The sequence below is a fragment of the Protomyctophum bolini genome (genome assembly GCF_963924005.1).
Source record: "Protomyctophum bolini genome assembly, chromosome: 20".
In the NCBI taxonomy this organism is placed as follows: domain Eukaryota; kingdom Metazoa; phylum Chordata; class Actinopteri; order Myctophiformes; family Myctophidae; genus Protomyctophum; species Protomyctophum bolini.
Genome location: NC_137881.1, coordinates 30,934,723 through 30,956,429, shown reverse-complemented (window position 1 = coordinate 30,956,429; position 21,707 = coordinate 30,934,723). Strand labels below are relative to the sequence as shown.

At 43.2% G+C, this 21,707-nt stretch overlaps 1 protein-coding gene across 1 annotated transcript in view; it reads right to left on the bottom strand.

Annotated features, from left to right (window-relative positions):
* The window catches only part of pea15 (proliferation and apoptosis adaptor protein 15), a 57,420-nt gene extending 44,565 nt beyond the window's left edge, over positions 1-12,855 (bottom strand). The window contains 1 exon segment of the mRNA XM_080792958.1: positions 12,359-12,855. The gene's annotated coding sequence lies outside the window, so the exon portion shown is untranslated.
* Positions 12,856-21,707: the final 8,852 nt, after the last annotated feature.

Genomic DNA, 21,707 nt, shown 5'->3' with positions numbered 1-21,707 from the left:
TCCCCTCTCTTCCGCCACGATCATTTCAATTGAATCAACTCTCATATCGAATCAGATCAAATCAAATCAGGGGCCGCCGAGCCATTTCATTTGGACCAGCGAGACACAGCAGCAGATTATGCACAGTGTGTGTGTGTGTGTGCCAGCGTGCGTGTGTGTGTGTGTAGAGCGGGGGGCTTGGAGAGAGAGAGAGAGAGAGAGAGAGAGACACAGACAGACAGAGACGGAGAGAGAGACACACGCGCACACAGATACAGAGTTTTGTGAACATTTTCACATTAGCACAGGCAAATGTTTGTGACACACGATCATTGATTCTCGTCAGACAGAGAGAGCTACACTTAGTGCATGTCTGTGAACGTGTGGAACTGTGTCTACATATATGCGTGTGTGTGTGTGTGTGTGTGTGTGTGTGTGTGTGTGTGTGTGCGTGTGTGTGTGTGTGTGTGTGTGTGCGTGCGTGCGTGCAGTCACATTATCCATCCTGCTGTGAGCCTGTGACACAGTGCCGACTAGACAGACCAGAGACCAGGGCTTATATATGCTCCTTTCATCACTGCCTGGCCTTCCTGCCTGGCTGCCTGACTGACTGACTGACTGACTGCCTGCCTGCCTGCCTGCCTGCCTGCCTGCCTGCCTGCCTGCCTGCCTGCCTGACTGACTGACTGACTGACTGACTGCCTGCCTGCCTGTCTGTCTGTCTAAAAAGTTGGAGTGCCTTTTCATCCATCCCATTGGCTTATAGGAAGCTGCATTTCTAATCCAGTAGGAATAGGGCGTAGTTTTCCGGGTCCACTGAAAAATCGGCCATTCATTTTTCCCCCCCTAGAGATTTACAAAGATATATCAATTATTTATTTTATTCAATCATTTTACGCTCGTAAGAGAGTTAAATGATTGTTAAACATCTGCATTACTTAGTCTACACAATTAGAGCATGCATGGAACTGTGGACAAAATCGTATATCCAATGATAATAAAATATTCCTATAAGTCTTTGGGTCTGAGAGGCTAAACCTCATCAAATGATCGTCCGTGGCTCAAACAATAAAATAAATAATGTACCGCGACATGACACAAGGTTGAAAAGCACTGATCTAGACTAGAGCCATCCTGCTGGAATCCATTTAAACTCCATGGAAGCAGAGTCGACGTTTGAAGTTGTAGCCGTTTTGTTTTTGGGGGAGTGCAGGTTTCACTGTCGCTATAGCAACCAGGCGTCCAATCACTCTGCTGACGGATTATACCGTAGATCTGGCTTTCTGTGTCCAGAGCGTCAGATGGAAAATAAGGCTTATAACCTGCTCATCCACTCGCCAGCATGTCTGTTGACGCTGATTGTGTGTGTGTGTGTGTGTGTCACGTGTGTGTGTGTGTGTGTGTGTGTGTGTGTGTGTGTGTGTGTGTGTGTCTGACTGTCTGTGTGTGTTCATGTGTGCGTTCGTGCTCGTCTGTATATGTACGTGTATTGCTATACTTGTGAGGGAGAGATGAGATCTGCTGTTTTTCAGCCATTGTCAGTGTTGTCATACAATGTCCATTTCCTCACATAGTATAGTAATTCTAACATAAGGTTTATGGTCTTCAAAAGATTTTAATTAAGATGTATATGCTCTCAGAAGCTTGTCGCTTGTAGATCTGCTATTTTTCAATAGCTAAAGCATAACATGATGCTAACTCCAAAAGGGGTTCCCCGCCCCAAAATGGGCTAATGCCTCTGACCCAAGGAAGTCCACACATGTGTCCATTTAACTCTATAATTGACCCGGATATGGTCAGTTGAGTCTGTACATTAGCGTGGACCCATTGAAAGGACAGTGATACGACATCTCCCGTTGACTTCATGGGGCCATGCAGTCTAATGGCAGCTCCCGTGCGGCCGCTATCAGGGTCGGCTATGGGGAGATGAAAAGTGACCTGGACCGGAAGTTGACAGAAAGCACTGGACTCAGGGCAACAGCCCAGCTTTATAATGATCTTAAAGCACTTGTTTTTGCAGGGCGCTATATATGTACAACTTTGAGGGTCTGTGTAAACACAAACATCGAAGACAAAGTGAGGACGCAAATTTGTGATCGGTCGGAATGAGATGACGTGTGGTGAAAAGAGCGCCCCTCACTTCACACAGGTGTGATTTTTTTTGTAATAGTACGACATAAACATCACAGAGACATTAGTCGTCACTGTACACAATACTTTGTAATAAGTTGTCAGTCTCATGAGTTTGAAAATCGCCGCGCTGCTCTCATTGGAAACGATGCGTTTAAAACTCCACCTTGTCACTCTCCAGTGCTGCACGAACTAGCGCTCGAGCGCCGTTTTCTGCCCCCTCGATGTCGCCACTCTGGCGTGGACGAAGAACATTTTGTGGCAACACAGCGTTTCTGGATTCCCGGTACAAGAACCACTGCACTAGAACTAGGTGTGTGTGTAAATGATGTGGAATAAAAGTTGAAATACACGTTACTGCCAGTGCCAGTCATATAAGTGAAAGTGACACTGATCCTTCTGTATAAGACATAACTTCCTGTAAGACTATAGCTGCATACGGCGGAGCTAAATAAACCGAATGGGAAAGAGAGAGAGAGAGAGAGAGCCAGCGTGTAGACGCAAAGAACAAATAAGGGATTAATAGCTCTGTCCCGTGACAGTGGACGGAAGGAAGGGAGAAAGAAAGAAAGAACAAGCAGAGAGAGAGAGAGAGAGAGAGAGAGAGAGAGAGAGAGAGAGAGAGAGAGAGAGAGAGAGAGAGAGAAATCAGGAGCAAAAGAGAAAACGATAGAGACAGGGAGATAGAAACTGGGCATAGAACGAAAACAAGCGAAATAGGAGAGACAGCAGGAGAGACACACACACAGAGAGAGAGAGAGAGAGAGAGAGAGAGAGAGAGAGAGAGAGAGAGAGAGAGAGAGAGAGAGAGAGAGAGAGACAGCAGGAGAGACACACAGAGAGAGAGAGAGAGAGAGAGAGAGAGAGAGAGAGACAGCAGGAGCAAAAGAAAAGAGAAAACGATAGTGACAGGGAGATAGAGAGGAACTGGGCATAGAAAGAAAACAAGTGAATTAGGAGAACGCAGGAGAGACACACACACAGAGAGAGAGAGAGAGAGAGAGAGAGAGAGAGACAGCAGGAGAGACACACAGAGAGAGAGAGAGAGAGAGAGAGAGAGAGAGAGAGAGAGAGAGAGAGAGAGAGAGAGAGACAGCAGGAGAGACACACACACACACAGAGAGAGAGAGAGACGGGGGGTAGAGATAGAGAAACAAAAGACAGGAATACACTGGCAGTGACATATCCGTTTCCTGGCCTCAGTCAGCGGGAGGCCAGTCAGAGGATATCATGTAGAAGGGAAATGAGAACCGGAGGAAACAACTTGACAATAACAATTACCTTTGCGCTCCTTTGTTTAAAAAAAAAGAAATGAATATGAACTTATGAAGTTGCAACAATCATCGTCGACGCGTCCGTGCGTGCATAACGATGTGTCAACAAACAACAAGCGCTATATAGTGTCAGGCGTGTTGAAATGCAAGCCTCTTTTTATCCTTTAAAAAAAAACACAGCGGCTGGTGCGGGCAGCGAGGGAGGGAGGGAGGGAAACGCCGAACAAGACCGGAGCCAATTAAGGGTTGACGAGTTCACTTGTGCACTAAAGCTTTCTTTGGCCTTACGTGGTAGTATGTTGACCCTCGCAACACAACCATTATCTTTTGTGGTGAGAGGGGGACGATTAACAGATTGGACGCTGTACTCGTCTTATCAAATAAAACCTCAGGTTTGCCTTCTTATTAAGGCGTTTTATATTGCTTCAGGAATATATTTCTTTCAACCCAAGAGACCACCTGGCGCAGAACTGTGACGCATAGGAGCTGGAACAGATGAAACCATGTCCTGAGGAGAGAGAGGCGCGACATGCTGCCAGGGATCGGATGCAATGGAGAGTATACTGCTGCTCATTGATTGAAGCCTTATGTCCGTCCCATTGGGGACGAAGAGAAGTAAATAAATAAAATGAAATATTGCTTTCAACGACAAAACCACAAGTCATTTGTCCGTCAGTATAATGGTCCCCCCCCCCCCCCCCCATAATTGGCCAAAATCTTACCCCCCCTTTTATCTCTGAATCTATAATCACAGTTAATGATTCTAATCAAAACAAGCGTTATTGACGGCTGGTTCAAAAAGAAAAGGGGTTCAAACAAACTCATTTCAATAAGAGTGTCCATGCAGTGCAGGTTTTGATTACATGAGAGGGTTTGGAAAGCAGAGATGGGGACAGAGTGAGGGCAGGGCGAGGCACTGGAAAGAATGCTCTGGCGGAGACACTGACACAAATGTGACGATTCTACAAATGAATCAGTATAGTTCTCACCCTCTCAGGACTTTTCAAAAATGTTCATGAATAGCAAAGCTTGCAGCGCAGCGCGGCGCTGTGAGCTTGTTTATCATGCTGTTTTTGAATAACGCAAAAAAAGGAGAAAGGAAAATGACACACATGCTTTCCTGGTTTTAAAAAAAGGACCACAGCACTCTCAATTGTCTATTCACAGCTTCGAATTTTATATGCTGGAAGTTTTTTCGACGATAACTTCGACACAACAAAAGGTTCTATCAAGTTCAGTGTTAGATAATCTTAAGCGAGTCGCACGTCTTTGCAAGTTGATTTTCATTGGCAAACTGAAATGGAAAAAAGGAAGCCATAATTTCCTCCTTGGAGAATCATCAAACAAAAACCATGCTTTGGGGAAGAATGTCAGCATGCAGTGTGAGTCATAGTCAATGAGGTAAACATGGTGTGATTAACCACTTATCGTTGCTGTCGGGCATAAATCCATCCTTCCTATCTCCATATTTTAACTTTTTGTGTGTTTTGTTTGCTTGTTTGTTTAATTGTTTCTCATAAGTCAAAGCCAATTTACAATTACAATTTAGGCATTTTAGCAGACGGTCTTAATCCAGAGCGATTTACAGTAAGCAAGAACAACACGTGGTAACACATTGAATACATGGAAATAGTCATCAAGGATCCTATAAGCAGGCTAAGACATCCGTCTAACAGTAGAATATCTGTACGATGAAACAATGAGAATACACTATACAGGTAGAGTGCTATGTCTACATAAAATGCTATCTAAGTCACATGGAGTTCAGCCTTTGCGGTACGCCTGTAAGGTCGGGAAGGGAGAAGAGGCTGAGAGCGTTGTCCCGGCTGTTTTAGTGAAGGTTCTACCAGCCCTCCGACATTCCATCGTGCTACAGCGTCACACAAAAATCATCGAAAGTAGCAGATGTGCTACCACTCGACGCGCGTTGAGTTTGTAGATCTGCTGCTTTTGAATTTGAATCCTGAAGAGTAACCGTTGTGGACAGTAGAGATTGGCTATTATTTTTGCCAAATGTTCGCCCCAAAATAGGGATAGGCTATATAGGGTTCAGAAACACTAAACTATTTTTGTATTATTTTGTTAGTTTTGTTGTTTGATTTTGGCTTTTCACTTCAGTTCTGTATACCATTCCTCTCACAAACAACGTGCATTATACAACACAGTTGCTGAATGTCTGACAACAAATGCAGGCCGGGGGCCTATTATCAAACTCTAGAAGATAAAGACGTCACAAACGTCAAACAAACAAATTACAAAAAAGAAAAAAAAACAACAGCTAGTCAACCTCTTGTTTTTGTTTGGGGGGAAAGTATCAAGTTCCTCTGGTTATAAACGCAGGACTTCTCGAAAACCGTGTTTGACTAAGTGTCTGCAAAACAGTCAACCACAAACATTCCCCAGCCGCAGGCTGCGAGGACAACCGACACCACCACAGACACACACACACACACACACACACACGCACACACACACACACACACAGGAAGTGAACCCGTGAGAGGAAGCACATTTCTGCTGCGCTGCCATTTTTAAACTCCCCTCCGAGTCAAGAGATCGATACGTACATCCAAAGTGGAGAGAGGGGAGTCTGTCTCTGACCCACAAAGCTGAGTCAAAGGCACACGTGCGCGCACGCACATGCATGCGAGCACGCGCGCGTGCACGCAAGCAGCCAGACGCTCTTAAACCAGAGTGATAATTAATAATACTAATCTGTACCATGTGGGTACCAGGTCAACAAATTAACCTGGCATCTGTCTAAATGACAAGTTAACGCGTGCGCACACACACACGCACGCGCACGGACGCATGGTCACACACACACAGTCACACACACACACACACACACACACACACGCACACACACACACACACACACACACACACACACACACACACACACCTTGTCTAGTTCCACACAATCATCAAAATGTATAGCTTGCGGAGATAGAGGATGCATTGCTGCTAATGTTTAATTGATTTTTACTTGAGTGCAACATTAATGGAGCCATAATTTGCAGCTTCTGTATAACATAAAAGTTCAACAACACCCATTACAGGACCTTCTAGTCCAGCCATGCTCTGTTGTATCTTTCAAATGGTACATTTATCCAAGGCCCTTTACATAGACTGTGGATTACATTACATCCACCCATTCACACACCGATGGCGGAGGAAACCAATGCAAGGCACCAACCTGCACATCGGGAGCAATTAGAGTCAATTCAGAGTCTTGTTCAAGGACACTAACGGTGGGGCGGCCGTGGCTCAGGAGGTATAGAGCAGGTCGTCCAATGGTCCCTGCAGGGTCGGCGGTTCGAATCCCGGCTCCTCCTCCTGTCCACATGTCGAAGTGTCCTCGGGCAAGACACTGAACCCTATACATTGCCTCCAATGAGTTGGTCAGTGTTAGCTCGCCACCATTGAACGTGGGAAGTGAGGACGCTGGCGTCGACTGTTCTACCGCTTCACCCCCCACTGAATGAATGAATGAATGAACCGTTGTAAAGCGCTATAAAAATGCAATTCATTATTATTATTATTATTATTATTATTATTATTATAACTGTGCGGGAGCCACTGCCCCCCGGCCCACACCGCTCTGACTCCATCCCATTTCCTTTCGGACCCATTCCACTCTGATGTTTTTCCGACCACCAACATGTGCGTTACATTACGTTATAAGCACAGCTTGCTGCTAACGGGGACTGGAATGCAGCCTCACAGGAAGTGCTGTGACAGAGTTGTACTACATAATATATACATGTGTCCAAACACTCAAAACTTGTGTTTGAGGCTTTTTAAACCCCTTAAAGGCGACGATTTGATGAACGGCTCTCCCTATGGGTTGACTCAGCCTTTTAGGGAATGAACCCTAAGAAAACGGGTTTCATGTAAGGAAGATAATGAAAATGAGAGGCTTTGCTTGCCTGATTCCTAAATCAAGGCCAAAGGTGGTTACACCATAGTGTTAATTTGACCCCAGGAGGATACAAATGTAACCAAATGGACCTACATTTTGTATAATAGTGCAGTTTCCAGGTGGTCCAGGTGGTCCCCAGCTAAATGATGGAGTTGGTAACTAAACAAGGGCCCCTTATATTGAAGTGTAAAATAAAACCAAATTTACTCTTACAGGTCTTTTTTCAGTTGCAGCTCTATTTACTTTCATTTTATATGCACTCTCAATTCTCTTAAAGGTAGAGTAAGTGATTTCACTTAATTCAAATATCACTTATTTTTTTGTTTTGTTGTGATAATCCTCTCTACTATAGAGTGTGCTGACCATATAAGGAGTTCCTCCCTGCCCCCAGTTAACCCCTGGGGGTCAAAAAACCTTAGGTTTCGTTTTTGGTTCTCTATCCTGATTGGATGAAAGCTTGGGTCCCAAGGCAAAAACGAAACCTACGGTTTTTTTGAGTGAAATCACTTACTCTACCTTTAATTTACAAGTCTACACAATTAAGAGGATGTAGAATAATTGTTATTTTGATCAATGCTTGCGTAATTATCTCTCCTATCTGTGGTGTCACACCGAACCAAATATTCGTTCGTTTTGGGTTCCGAGTCTGAGAGGCTAAATCTCGTCAAATTGTGGTCCGTGGTCTCAAATACCGAATAAATAATAGACCTTGATATGAAAAAAGGTTGAACCACTGCACCTATTAGTGTGTAAATGGCAGCGTACATCTTAGGAATGAGGCACCCAAGTATAGGCTAAATGCTTCCCAGTAATCTCATATATAGCTCCCATGACTTCCATATGGGGCCAATGAGGTTTACTTACTGTACAATGAACTGGTTCTCAGCCAATTTAAAATGCTTTCTTTGCTTCTGTGTTCCATTCAGTCAGTAGCTATATACTCAGTGGCCTATTGTCCTCAATTTTTGCGGTTATTTGCGTCTTTTTTTGCTATATATATATATATATATATATTATTTTTTTTGCCATTTCCAACATGCATCAAGAATACACCGCAAGCAATTGAAGCAATTTAACGTCATTCCCAGATACACCCACTGCACACAAAATGAAGTGGAAACTGAGCTACATTTCCTAACCATCCGTCCACTGTACCAAGACATACTGTAAGAGACACACATACTTCCCACAGATTACAATCACCTCAAGGAGAGTTTATGAGAACATGACTAATAACAAATAACTCCCATATCTGCTGGGTGAAGTGCAACAATGTGCAAACACAGCAGCGAGATTCGTGAGCTATACAGTATACTGTGATAGGAGAAGGATATCAAATGGAACACAGCCTGCACCCTAAAGACTATATACCCATCAATCTGCGTCGAGTGATTGATTTATGGAGATTCTGACTTTCAATTGTATACATACATTTTGTTTTAATTGTATTGTTATGTACCACGTTTTGTTTTGGCAATGTAAACAACTAAACACATGTTTTACCATGCCAATACAGTTATTTGAATTGGTATACCTGCAGCGCAGCAGTCGAACCTCCCCACAGTCGTGGCAAGCCAACGAGCACAACACAAGCTACAACAACAGTCCCCAATGGACAACACGCAGCGTTCAAACAACAACCAAATACACAGAAGGAAACTGCAAGCAGTGTTGCCAACTTAGCGGATTTGTCGCCATATTTAGCTTCTTTCCAGACCCCCCCTATATAGCGACTGAATTAGTGAAAAGCTTCTGGAGAGAAATCTCGCTACTTTTTTCTGGTGAATTGGGGACAAAATCGTGTTGACAGTCGCCAGAGATAAAACCCTCCTTTTTCTTCATTTTCCCTCTCTCTCTCTCAGCCTCAAATCCGCTATGTTGGCAACACTAAAGTGCTCGGCGCGTCTGGCTTATCCTCGGCTCGGTTATGTGCACATGCAGAGCAAGGAAATGGTGTTCTGGGCTGGCTCCATATTTTCGTTGCTAGGGGGCGCCTAGAGTCGCTAGGGACACCTAGCATATAACACCCCTATAGCGACTTCTAGAGACTTTCCGAAGAGCCAGCTATACTTCCGTTACTGGAGAGTTGGCAACACGGGTGCAGTACTTGTTTAGACAGTTTTTGGTTTAGACTAGTCATTGGTTAGACCAGTCATTAGTCCTACAACTACAACCTATCTCAAACCCTCACCCTAAACCTAACCTCCCACGGGGCAGCACACCTAAACCTATAACCTTAACCCATGTCTAACCAATGACTAGTCTAAACTAAGTATGCACCCCGGCAACACTGCCTGCAAGGCTGCAATGCGAATTGTATTTCTCACTCACCGCTTCCGATGGCTGATGCGGTGTGATCTGTGATAATGCGCTATAGCTTTGGACAGAGAAGTCCAAAATGTGATGTCCATTTTTTCCATCCTGCACTCCAATGTCTCGATCCAAATTTCATTCATTCACGATGACCCACATTGTCCATTTGACCCCAACACACGCAGAGAGAGATCCGCTTCCTTTTCATTTGACCAACTGTGCCTATTAAAGCCCTTTCAGCGCCACCTGGTGGTCACCAGTTTAGGCTCTGAGTGCCAATTCTCCCATTATAAAGGAAGAAATCATTTGTAATTCTATTATGCATGTAATGTGCATGTCATCACCTGTATACACCAGATTAGAGAATTGAATTCCCAAGGGAGAGACGTCTTAACGCCCGTGGCATCCATTACAAAGACGGCAATAAGACGTCTTGTCGTCCGTGGGCACCTAATTTGCTTGACAAAAATGATCCTCCTTGCCATTATCAATTGATGCATTGCACCTGCGCTGACACACCGAACATGGGAATATTGCGCCACCCCTTTACCCCTTATCTCCTTATTTGCCATTTTATTATTATTTTAAAACATTTTTAGAATAGTTCAAATAGCTGATCTACACAAGCTCAGAACGTGTCGACGTAGATTGGCTATAGTTGAACTATTTTAAAATGTTTTAAAATAGTTTTTTAAAAATCAGACCCGTCTGAAGTGAGTGGTTCTGTACTGTACTTGTCCTGTCCTGTCCTGTCCAAGCTCTCCTCCCTGGCCGCACAACAGCGACACTCTGCACAACAGTGACACTCGGTGGTGACAATATGCTACTTCCGTGCTCGGACGCAGGGGGACACACACACACACACACATAGCTGTCTATATAGGAGTGGTTGCACCACTCAAAAATGGCAAACAAGTTTAGTTTAGGGATAAGGGTCCCATTTGTCAAGATTAGGGGGAATACAAGTGTTGTGGAGAATAATAATAATAGTAATAATAACCTTGTGAAAGTGATCATAAATTTGTTAAAATTTTCATTTGATGTGTAGTTACTTTACAGTGTAATTGTATTTTATTAACAGACCAGTGGTTCGCAACCAGTGGTCCCTGAGGGGGTTCCAGGTGGTCCCCTGCAGCTAAATGACAGCTGGTAACCAAATGGACCCTTATAGATCTTTAACTGTTGAGAGTGTAAAATGAAACCATAATGGACCCTTACGAGTCCATTTGGATCATTTTACACTCTCACGAGTTCATTTATTGTTAAACATCTGCATTGCTTATACAATTAGAGCATGCAAAATAATTGTTATTTTTGTTTTCCTGTTATCTCTCCTACCACATAGTGGCATCGGCAGCATGGACAAAATCCTATATCCAACGATAACAAAATATTATTTCGTTTCTGGGTCTGAGAGGCTATACATCTCATCAAATCAATGGTGGTTCGTGGCTCAAATGCTGAATAAATAATAGCCCTTGATAGGCCTACTGTATATAGGCTATATACTTATAGCCCTCATCATCCTAATGTAAGGATAATATCCATTCAGCATTCACATACATTCACATATAGGCCCAATAGGCTACAATATCCACCTGGCGTTCACATGCACGCACACGCGCGCGGCGCGCACACACACACACACACACTCCACCGTCACACAGGTGGTAATTTACAAGCTATATGCTTTGAGTCGTGCATGCATGGAGGCACAATTTAATCGCAGGCTATAAAATATATATCGAACAATTTGGAAATAAAGCATAAGGGCCGTAAATCATAATATTATGGTGATATGGTAGAGCTATGTAGTCGATTACATAACCCCCGCCGTTCGTTCCGTCAACGCGAGAAGAATGTCCCCCATGGGAGAGAAGAGAACCGGAGGGGGAATTATTAATCGCCGACGACACGACGTGCCACCGCGATGTCAAGTTCACGGCCACACGCACACGCGTACGGGGCGGGCACGTTTCCGTCTCAAGGCCACAGTATACAGTGGATTAAACTTGATGAGGACAGTCACGGTGCAACATCTCAGCAACCTAATAGTCACACAATTATATAGACAGTATTTTTTACAGTCAGTCGAAGAAGTCATAAGGCTGCATCTCTCTATGCAACGGAATGCGAGCCGACGATGAGGAATAATATAGGCTACTAAGGCTAGTGTGTAGCTTTAGTGATTCTCAAACTGTATGTCAAAGGATCAAAGCATACAACGATATAGTCATAGGCTATTGGCCGAATCAGTACGGTCCTCCGTTTTAAAATGTTGTGAATTATTTTCTGATCGGCTATATTTTTCGAATAGCCCGAAAAGCAAATAAATATGTGTTTTAATTTAAACTGTACAATAAATGCCTCATTTTGAACTCGGGAATCGGGTGCTCCCCCGGCCTGGCTGGATGGACCCCCCCCCCTCCCTCCCCTCCCATCACCCCGGCGGGGGGTGTCCCAGCCCGGACCCCCACCACTATACTTTTAGAGTTCTCCATACTAGCCTTAGACCAAGACTATCGATCGTGGTCGTATGTATAGGCTATGTTTACATTTGAAATAGATACGAAAGTAAAAGTCGATCAGACTCGATCAAAGACGATCTGGTCTTTGATCAAATAAGGCTTTAGAAGTGTTCTCCATCCAAACTGCGGCGCTATAAAGACACTGTACATGAGTTTGCAGAAATATATTAGCAGTTAGCACCGTTATTGGTTACAGCATGAGGACTTACCCTGGACGCAGCAGATATATGAGTCAGCTGGAGTAGAGAACGGAGCAGAGATGCTGTTTGCAGGAGGAGGAGGGTTTGCAGATCTGATGATGATGTTGCTGTCCTCTGGGGTGTTGGTCTGACACAAAAATGTGAGTTAATATAGTATTATTATTATAGCCTTAAAGGGGAGGATGTTGTCTGTGTTTGTGGAGCAAAAAAAAAGATTAAAAAAAAGTCCAATAAAGTCTCCTCGCTCCGCCTTATTGGTTTCACTTTACTTTGGATCAAGTGGATTTTGATGGGTTTTCTTTTTGTTTTGTTTAGTTTTGTGTTTTTAACGCGTAGGCTATATACTCGACCGTTAAGAAAAGATGGTTGACATGAATGTGGTATAGTTTTTTTTTTGTAGTTTGCAAGCACGAAATAGATGAAGGAGGGAAGAAAAAATAAACGCCGTTTATATTCAGCCGGATATTAGTTGATCTGCTCCTCTGCTCAGCTGCGTGCAGTCTGTGTGCCGGAGAGAGGATGGAAAACGCCTTTTCCTCTCTCTCTCTCTCTCTCTCTCTCTCTCTCTCTCTCTCTCTCTCTCTCTCTCTCTCTCTCCATCCCCTCGACCCCCTCCCTTTGCCTCGGTCTCTCTCTCTCTCTCTCACACACACACACACACACACACACACACACACACACGCGCACGGACGGACGCACGCACGCACGCTGTCTGATTCCGCTGCTGCTACGCAGACACACACATTTTTCGAGGCTGATGTCACCGCGCTATCCGGTCCACAAATCCCTCCCACTTCTTTCTTCTTTCACTTGCTGCCACAAAGCACCCTCCAACCCCCCCCCCCCCCCCCCCCCCCGCCCCCCCCCCCCTCCCTTTTGCTGAGCCACAGACAGACAGTAGGCTATACACAGCAGGTTTGTTGACTTCCCAAATGAAGTGAAAATTACCCAACTTTTTCCCCTCACATTGTGTTATTGAACACCAGGGAGCATTTCATTTTCAGGCCTATATAGGCATGCTTACAATTTTACAATTTATAATTTAGGGCGTAGATATTTATAGCAGACGATGCTCTTATAATCTAGAGACTCTATTTTGCTCAGAGCACTCTCAGTCTTACATATATACACAGGACATAAACAAACATCTATAGTGCAAGAAAAAGACCAAAAAAAAAGTGACAAAACAGTGCAATACAGTTCAAGGTCAGCTGTTCAGCAGCCTGACTGCCTGGGGCTATAGAAACTGTTACTGAGACGGGTGGTGCGAGATTTGAACTCGCACCACTACAAGTATACCGCGCAAGGTAAACAGGTTAATACAAGTAAGACGCGCAAACGCGGGAAGCGAACGCAGCTCGTACATATTTGGGTTTTTTTAAGATTTTTTTTTAAGTTATTTTTTTTATAGGCCTGCATCAAATGCATATATAGGCAGTGTATAGTACCGGTACCACAGTAATCTGGGACAGAATCAAACCCGAGAACCTGTCATCAGTCTAAACATTAAAAGTATGCTATTAAAATACATTGAAATATAATACAAACCGGGCCGAGACCGACGACAGGAGGCGAGAGCGAGTCGAGACCGTATAGAGCACCGAAGTCTGACGTCACTTTCAGTAGAGGGCGCCAGTACACAGGTTCGTTCATGTATTCTTTTAGTTGCATTATAATCCCCATCGGGGGATTTTAGATCGCTTCGTATAAGAACTGTGTTTGAAAAATAAACCGACCACACCGGCCTTTCTGTCAGGGGGAGTGGCTGTGTGTCGTTAGTGATGTTCATTAATATTTGATACAGCCAGTTTCTGGAGAAAATGGAATTAATGTGGCCGCAAAAGCCTTGAAACTATACAGATGAAGGCAATGTCGCTGCTAATATACGTCACGCCCAGCTATCAACACATTGCGTTCCTGAGATTCCTCGTTGACGTAAGCTCAGCTGGTGGTGACTCAACTCGTACTAACCACGAAACATTAAATATTAATAAAAATTAACGTAATTAACATTCAGTTTATGTTGTGCGACGACAGGCAGATGCAGCCACCCGCCTATACCCGTAAATGTAGTCTCTGGGTTACTTGACTCGTTTCTAACGCTTATTATGTTACTCTTTGGGTATATAAATTGTACATTTCCACCTTCAGTCGATGCTTCATATCCATATGAGTGAAAAGGCCCGGGGTGATCGGTTTATCTTTCAAACGCAGTTCTTATATGAAGAGACCTAAAATCCCCCTATGGTGATTTCAATGCAAATAAAAAAATGCATGAACCCGGGGACTGACGCCCTCTTCCGAAAGTGACGTCAGGACTTCGGTGCTCTATTACATGGCAGGGTGCCCTAATTGCAATGCAAAAATTCAATATTTTGGCCGTGCACCCCCCTGTTACCTCCTGACCTATAGACACACCCCCCAACGCTAAGTCTCGTTGTAATTGGCCAAAAATGATACATCTTTGAGGGGCCCTTATACAGGTTTAATGTTTGTTTTTTAAGTTCAATGTTTGTTTTAAAAACGCCATTGACAATGAAGGGAAAATCTTGTCATCTTGTCCCTATAACACAAACATTAAATGCCATTAACGATAAAGAGACATTTGTTTTACATGCACCTAATCATATAGCAACATGAGTTAGACTTTAATACATTAGCGCCCCTCACTTCACACAGGTGTGATTTTTATATACGATTACGGCAAATAATCACAGAATGTCACTGCACTGAGAGACACGCAGCTGCACATAATTATACTCCCGCAGCTGCTCCATACACAGCTCCTAATGTTTACCGGATTTTGCCACTTGTGGTAAATACAGTATAACACCATGAAAACCGCCATAACCCTTTTCATGTCACGCACGCCCTAGAGGGCATTCACGCACCACAAGGGGTTTACGGCACGCATCACAGTTTGGGAACCTCTGGTCTATATGCCATAGAAGGTAAATGGTGCATTTATATACTGTAGCTGCCATTATCCAAAGCGCTTTACATAAGATTGTGCATTGCATTCACTCACCCATCCACATACACATTCATATACACCAATGGCGCACATCGGGAGAAAATATAGGGGTTCAACTTCAGAGTCTTCGCTCAAGGACACTTCGACGACACTAACCACAAGTTAAAGATGTAAGCTATACAAGATAAAGATATAAGCATGAAATGTGATTCAATTAAATTCAAAAAGGTGTCAAAATATACAGTACACAGCAATGTCTTCATAAAGCCATGGTGACTTGACATTAAGTGATAATGACTCGTCATGCCGTGACCCAGGGAGGGTTTATGATATACAGTAGTATACACCAGCATGTCATCGTCATCAGTATATCGTTGCTGTCGAGCAGAAACCTCTTATGTCCATGTACTTTTTGTGTTGGACTTTTTCTCTTGTGAATTAACGCCCTATACTTAAAATAGTCGACCGACAAGCTGGAAAACCGGGTACGAAGCGACATATTTTGATCTGCTACTCTGGTACCCGCGCCAAAGTAACAGTAACAATGCACGCACGCACGCACACACACACAAGCATACCTTCACATACTTATAAAATTGAAGGGAGCGTTTATAGCAGGCCTAAGTATGTAATAATTCTCGGACAGATGGGGTGTGTGTGTGTGTGTGTGTGTGTGTGTGTGTGTGCATACGTGCGTGCTTGCGTGTATGAGGGAGAGACACAGCTGTTTAAACCATCGAGGAAACACGAGGAATGTCCTTGTGACTTAAACCCACGTTTAGCCACGTTCACAGGTGTCCTTTATAAGTCCCACTGACTTCTCAAAACGTAAGTACAAGTTAATCTTGTTGGGAGACCATCTTGGATATGCCACTAGAGACAGTGCAACCGTTTTTGGAGGGAGGGCAGAATCCAATTTTTGTCAAGACTTGCATCAGGAATAAAACATCTCTTTTGAACTTGGCAGCTAACAGAACGGAAGCATTTGCGTACCAATTTGAAAGCAACAGCCGCACTTCTAGGGGTTGCCGCTGACTATAGTCGTCAGAGAAATATCGATGTTCTGGAAACCTCATTTTATATATCAAAAGCTGCGTTCAAATTCAAAAACAGCAGTAGCAGATCTACAAGCTCAAAACCGTGTTTCGAGCTTGCAACTTGTAATTTGTGTGACACAGTGTGGTCAAATAGGGCATTATTTTACGGAAAAAAAAACGCTAAACGTTAGATTATAGTATGGGCCTATGGCGATGACTAATAGGACTCTGAGGTAATGACTGGACACCTGTTGTACATCACTGATGAACAGCAGGTGTGAAGTCACACCAACTCGGAGTCCAATTAGTTTGACTCATGCCAGGTGTGACTCATGCCCGTTGTGTTGGTGCCAAGCGGCTATTATCCTATCTGTCAAATAAAATCAATCATTCATTCAAACAAAGAGGGATGATATACAGATATACAAGCTCAAGTAAAGCAGCATGAAGTGACACAATGTGAACTTGTAGATCTGCTATTTTCGAATAAATTGACATTTTCTTCCTGGCATCGAGACACATTGAGAACTATACTATTGTCAAATGGCCCAAATGTATGTATTTGGCTGAAGTGGTTATATGTTTTATAATAATAATCAAAATCTACAAAGCAACTATAGTAAACCAAAGTTTTCTAATAGTTGCAGTGGAGTAAAACTATAATACTATAGAATCTTGTTTCTCCGTTGTGAATATCGTGTGTCCGAGTGAGACACACCCACAAACCGTACTGTATATAGGCCTACAGTACATTTTTAACCAAGGCAGACACAGCTACTGTATGTGTTTTTGGCCACTGACCCGTGTTGCTTCTGTGTTGTTTCTCCGTGAACGTCGTGTGTCCGCTGCTTCCGTGCATATATATTCTCGGGCCATCGCATCACGGAAAGGGAAACCGCAGAGCTGGGTTGAAAAGGACAACTTTATAGTTTTTGTTCAACCAAGGTTCATGTTTTATAGGTTGTTCAATATGTCAGTTTGACACATTCAGTATATAGATCCTGTGATCTTTTGTGGCCAGATGTAATTTCCTGGGATCTAGTAAGGACTATAGTAAATAATTAAAAAATATACGTCACCATAAAATGTTGTACAAAAATACATATTTAGCCCCATGTTCGAATGCCCCCCTGCCCCCCTGTCAAAAAGAGCTAAAATCCCTAAAACTAAAGAATGAAGCAAATGGAAATAAATGTACACTCATCTTTTACTTTCTCTGATAACAACCTAAAACATGAACCTTGGTTGAAAAAAAACTAAAGTTGTCCTTTAACCCATTCTGGGCGGCAACCCATTTGGGCACTACGTTATGCTTTAGCTACTGAAAACCCATTTGGGCACTACGTTATGCTTTAGCTACTGAAAACCCATTTGGGCACTACGTTATGCTTTAGCTACTGAAAACCCATTTGGGCACTACGTTATGCTTTAGCTACTGAAAACCCATTTGGGCACTACGTTATGCTTTAGCTACTGAAAACCCATTTGGGCACTACGTTATGCTTTAGCTACTGAAAAAAAAAATCGACTGACGTATGGAATCTGATCTCAGGTCAAAATGGGTTAAAGCGCAGGGTTAGGTTCGGTGGTGATGTAGTGAGGTATAGAAGCAAAAGCACCCGACAATTGGAAACACTTCAGTAAAAAGTTAAAAAAAAATACCTCAAAATGTTACTTGTGTATACAGTACTTGGAGTAAATGTAATTAGTTACTTCACACCACTCAGCCCCAGTTATATACAAAAAAAAAAAGAATGTCTATTCTGACCGCTGCTTTTGTTTCTTGTTGTCGCGGACGCTCGCTCTGCGTGCAGCCAACGGGTTCGGGGGCCATATAAAAAAGTGACCCAACAAAAGCCTAATTCATGCCCCAAGGGATCCAAAGATAGGTCTTATCACGAGTTACAGCACAGCAGCAACAGAACCATGACTGTATCTTTCATGTGGAATAAAGTAATTGATGGAGCAGCAACATCCAACCCCCCCCCCCCCCCAATCGTCATGGGACTCACAGCGGGGAAGATTAGGCCATTCAAAAACACTGAACAAATTGACCCGGAACACCTCATTATCACGTCAAGTGTTGTACATATACTGTACTCAAAAAAACACTATGCATGGGGAAAAAAATATTTTAAAATATCAATTTCAATTTCAATTTCTGTTAAGCAGCAAGCTGATTTACATTTACGCTATGGTGTCTTTGTCTCTGCTTGCGTTGCTCCAGACTGTATTTTTTTTTAAATTGTGGGAGACAACAGTCTGGCTTTGCGAGACTATATAGGTGACCTTACACTACTACTAGCCGTTTAAAAAAAAAAATCTGAAATCTGATAGCACCACACGCACTATATAGGATAATCGGGCCCGGTTCTTTTATCAGATTATTTTATACAGCACACACTACACACAAGTTTAAAACTCGGGCGCAGCTCGGGCGCAAATATCTAACTTTTATTTTTATTTTTTATATATATTTTTTATCCCACGATTTTGTAACCCATTTTTCACCCCTGTGTCAATCATCTAATGTGATCCTGGGCTCTACACACCCTCCGCCAACCTAGTCCCCCATATATGAGGGACAAGGGGAGAGCAACGGACTTGAACTCATGCTTCCTTCATGCCTGAGTGTCCAAGTTGCTCCTTTACACCTGACAGGGGGGAAGTTTCCCTGGTTGGACGTATAGCGCGTGGAAGGAACACGTTATTCCAACCAGTTCCTTTCCCTTCCATCAGGCACCCCGGGCTGGCCAGGGGGAGGCGGTTTAGTGACCAGGATTACTGCATGTTTTTTGTCAAACATTCTTGATCGAGCCGATCCCGATCGCGCTGTGAGCGGATCCCCGAGCAGATCGGAGGGATTACGATTGGGATCTTTTATACACTCACACACTAGATGATAATTTATGCCCGAGAATCGCTCCCGATTGAGTCGGGCACCCCGCCCCCCCCCCCCGAGCGTCAAAAATGCCCGATTATCGGCTAGTGTATAAGGCCACCTTTAAAGGACCACTTCACCACTTTTCAACCTATCTTCATATAATAGGTCCTCACTAATAATCATGAAAAAAATGCCGCAATTATTTTCTACTCGGTCTGTGTCTCATATAGGAGGGCTGTGGGCAGTTCAGAAACCGTCTTCCAGTGACATCATCGATGGGGAATACAAGCTAATAGAAACTGCAGGCTTTCTAGTCCTGAAAAGTTGCAATGCGAAAATGGAAAACATCTAAACATTTTTGTAAAAAAATCTTGTTTAAATGAAAATCTGCCTAATGATGATGTCACTGGAAGACGGTTTCCAAACTGCCCACAGCCCTCCTATGAGACACAGACTGAGTAGGAAGAAACCGTGCCATTTTATCATGATTATTAGTGAGGACCTATTATATGAAGATAGGTTGAAAAGTGGTGAAGTGGTCCTTTAAGTTATAGTACCCACAACACGAGCAGGATGAGGGTTTGAATATCTCTCAAAAGCTGCATTATTGATACTATAGCGTAGTGCCCGTTGGACACTGGCCTACTTGGAACGGAAGTTGGAAATGCATGCCCCACCCGGTTATTATGTCTGTGTCCCTTTTATGCCCATATGTGGAGTTATTTGACAGGCATGCCCGAATATGGAGTCTATATTATGCAGATGTCAGAACATCATTGTGATGTCAGAACATAGGCCAGGTCCATATATGGAGATCTTAGGAGTGTACAGGTGTCAGGTGTGATCAATTGGCTAATTGGGGCCCTGTTCAGAGCTTTGGCATGCAGGGGCCAACCGGGCACTGAACTCCTCTGTGGTGGTGGTGCGGAACGAACGTGTGTATCGAATTTGAAGTCGGTGAAAATGAGTGGAATGCCCCTTTGAATAAGTCTCATATAAGAGACAGGCTTATAGGCCTTATTATAGAATATAATCTATTTATTTAATTGTCATTATTGGGAAACACGTTATTTCGGTTCGGCAGTGTTTTTTTACACTTGCAGATGGTCTTCTTAACCTGTGACTTGCTATAAACTCAGCCCTAGCTGTCCCGTCACTGGGTGGTTTCAATACAACAACCGGCCTATTGTTCTCCAAACATAATATGCAAATGACCACACACGCTGTCATTTGCATTGGAGCTACAGACAAAAAGGAAAAAAACCCTGCCACATCAGTTTGGCCGGACAGACACAGACACAGACAGAGACGTACTGTAGCTAGCTTTGTATCGCTGTGTAAATCTGAAAGGCCCAGAGAAACAACGTGTTTTCTATTCAATACAAAGTTCACACAAGTCTTACTTTCAGGCCTTTTTTCTATGAACGAACGAACGAACGAACGAATGAATGAATGATTAAATTTGTCTGTCTGTCTGTCTGTCTGTCTGTCTGTCTGTCCGTCCGTCTGAGAATGACATGCGATAACCAAAGGCAGCAAAAAACTAATAATGACTCATGTTCTTTTTTTATTATTAAATATTCATATCAAATTGTATTTCCGGGCCTGTGACCTATTATGTCCCGTGTCTGTCTCATCATGCCACCCCACAGCTGTCACCATAGTCAGTCAATCAACTCGGTGAGTCACACTGTCTAATAATAGACTAATATTGTGCCGGCCATTAACTTGTGCCCCGCCCACGTCCTGTTTTCATGCTGAAACATGGTTTTATTGTTGTTGAAATAACACACTTTTGACCCATTTTATTCACTCGTCGTCACACACGATGGCGTTCTGTGAGAAATAGTGACAGTATCCAATCAACAAGCATAAAACCGTGTGGAAAACATGATCTTGTCAATTATTGGATCCTTTGTGTGCATTGATTGGGCCTGGTCTTTATATAAAATATAAAGACCAAGGCCAATGCAATGCAAATCATTTTAGGCAAACATTTTGAAATATTATCTGACAGTGATTTCGTGGCTATTTCTATATATATATATCTTGCATTAAAGGACCTGTGACATAAAATTCAACTTTTTCAGAAACCTAGGTTTCTATGTAATTGTTGCTCAACCTTTTTCATGTCAAGGACCGCCAAAAAGTATATGAATTTGTCCGCCGACCCCCGTCTGCAAAGAATCGCTCTGAAGAATATATATTCAAAGGTTTGCGCCACATTTTCAAGATAAAAAAAATAAATAGCAGACCTACAAGTTCGAAGCGCGCAGTGGCGCGCTATGAGCTTGTAGATGTGCGAGGCAGCCCTATTAACGACGTTGGTAGTAACTTGTAACAGAAGGAACCTGGCAGCCATACCGGCTGTGAACGGGTACAATGGCTATAGCTAACATTCTATGAAAGCAAGAGAAACACACACACAAATGATAAAAGACAAGCATTCTCATTTTGGTGCAA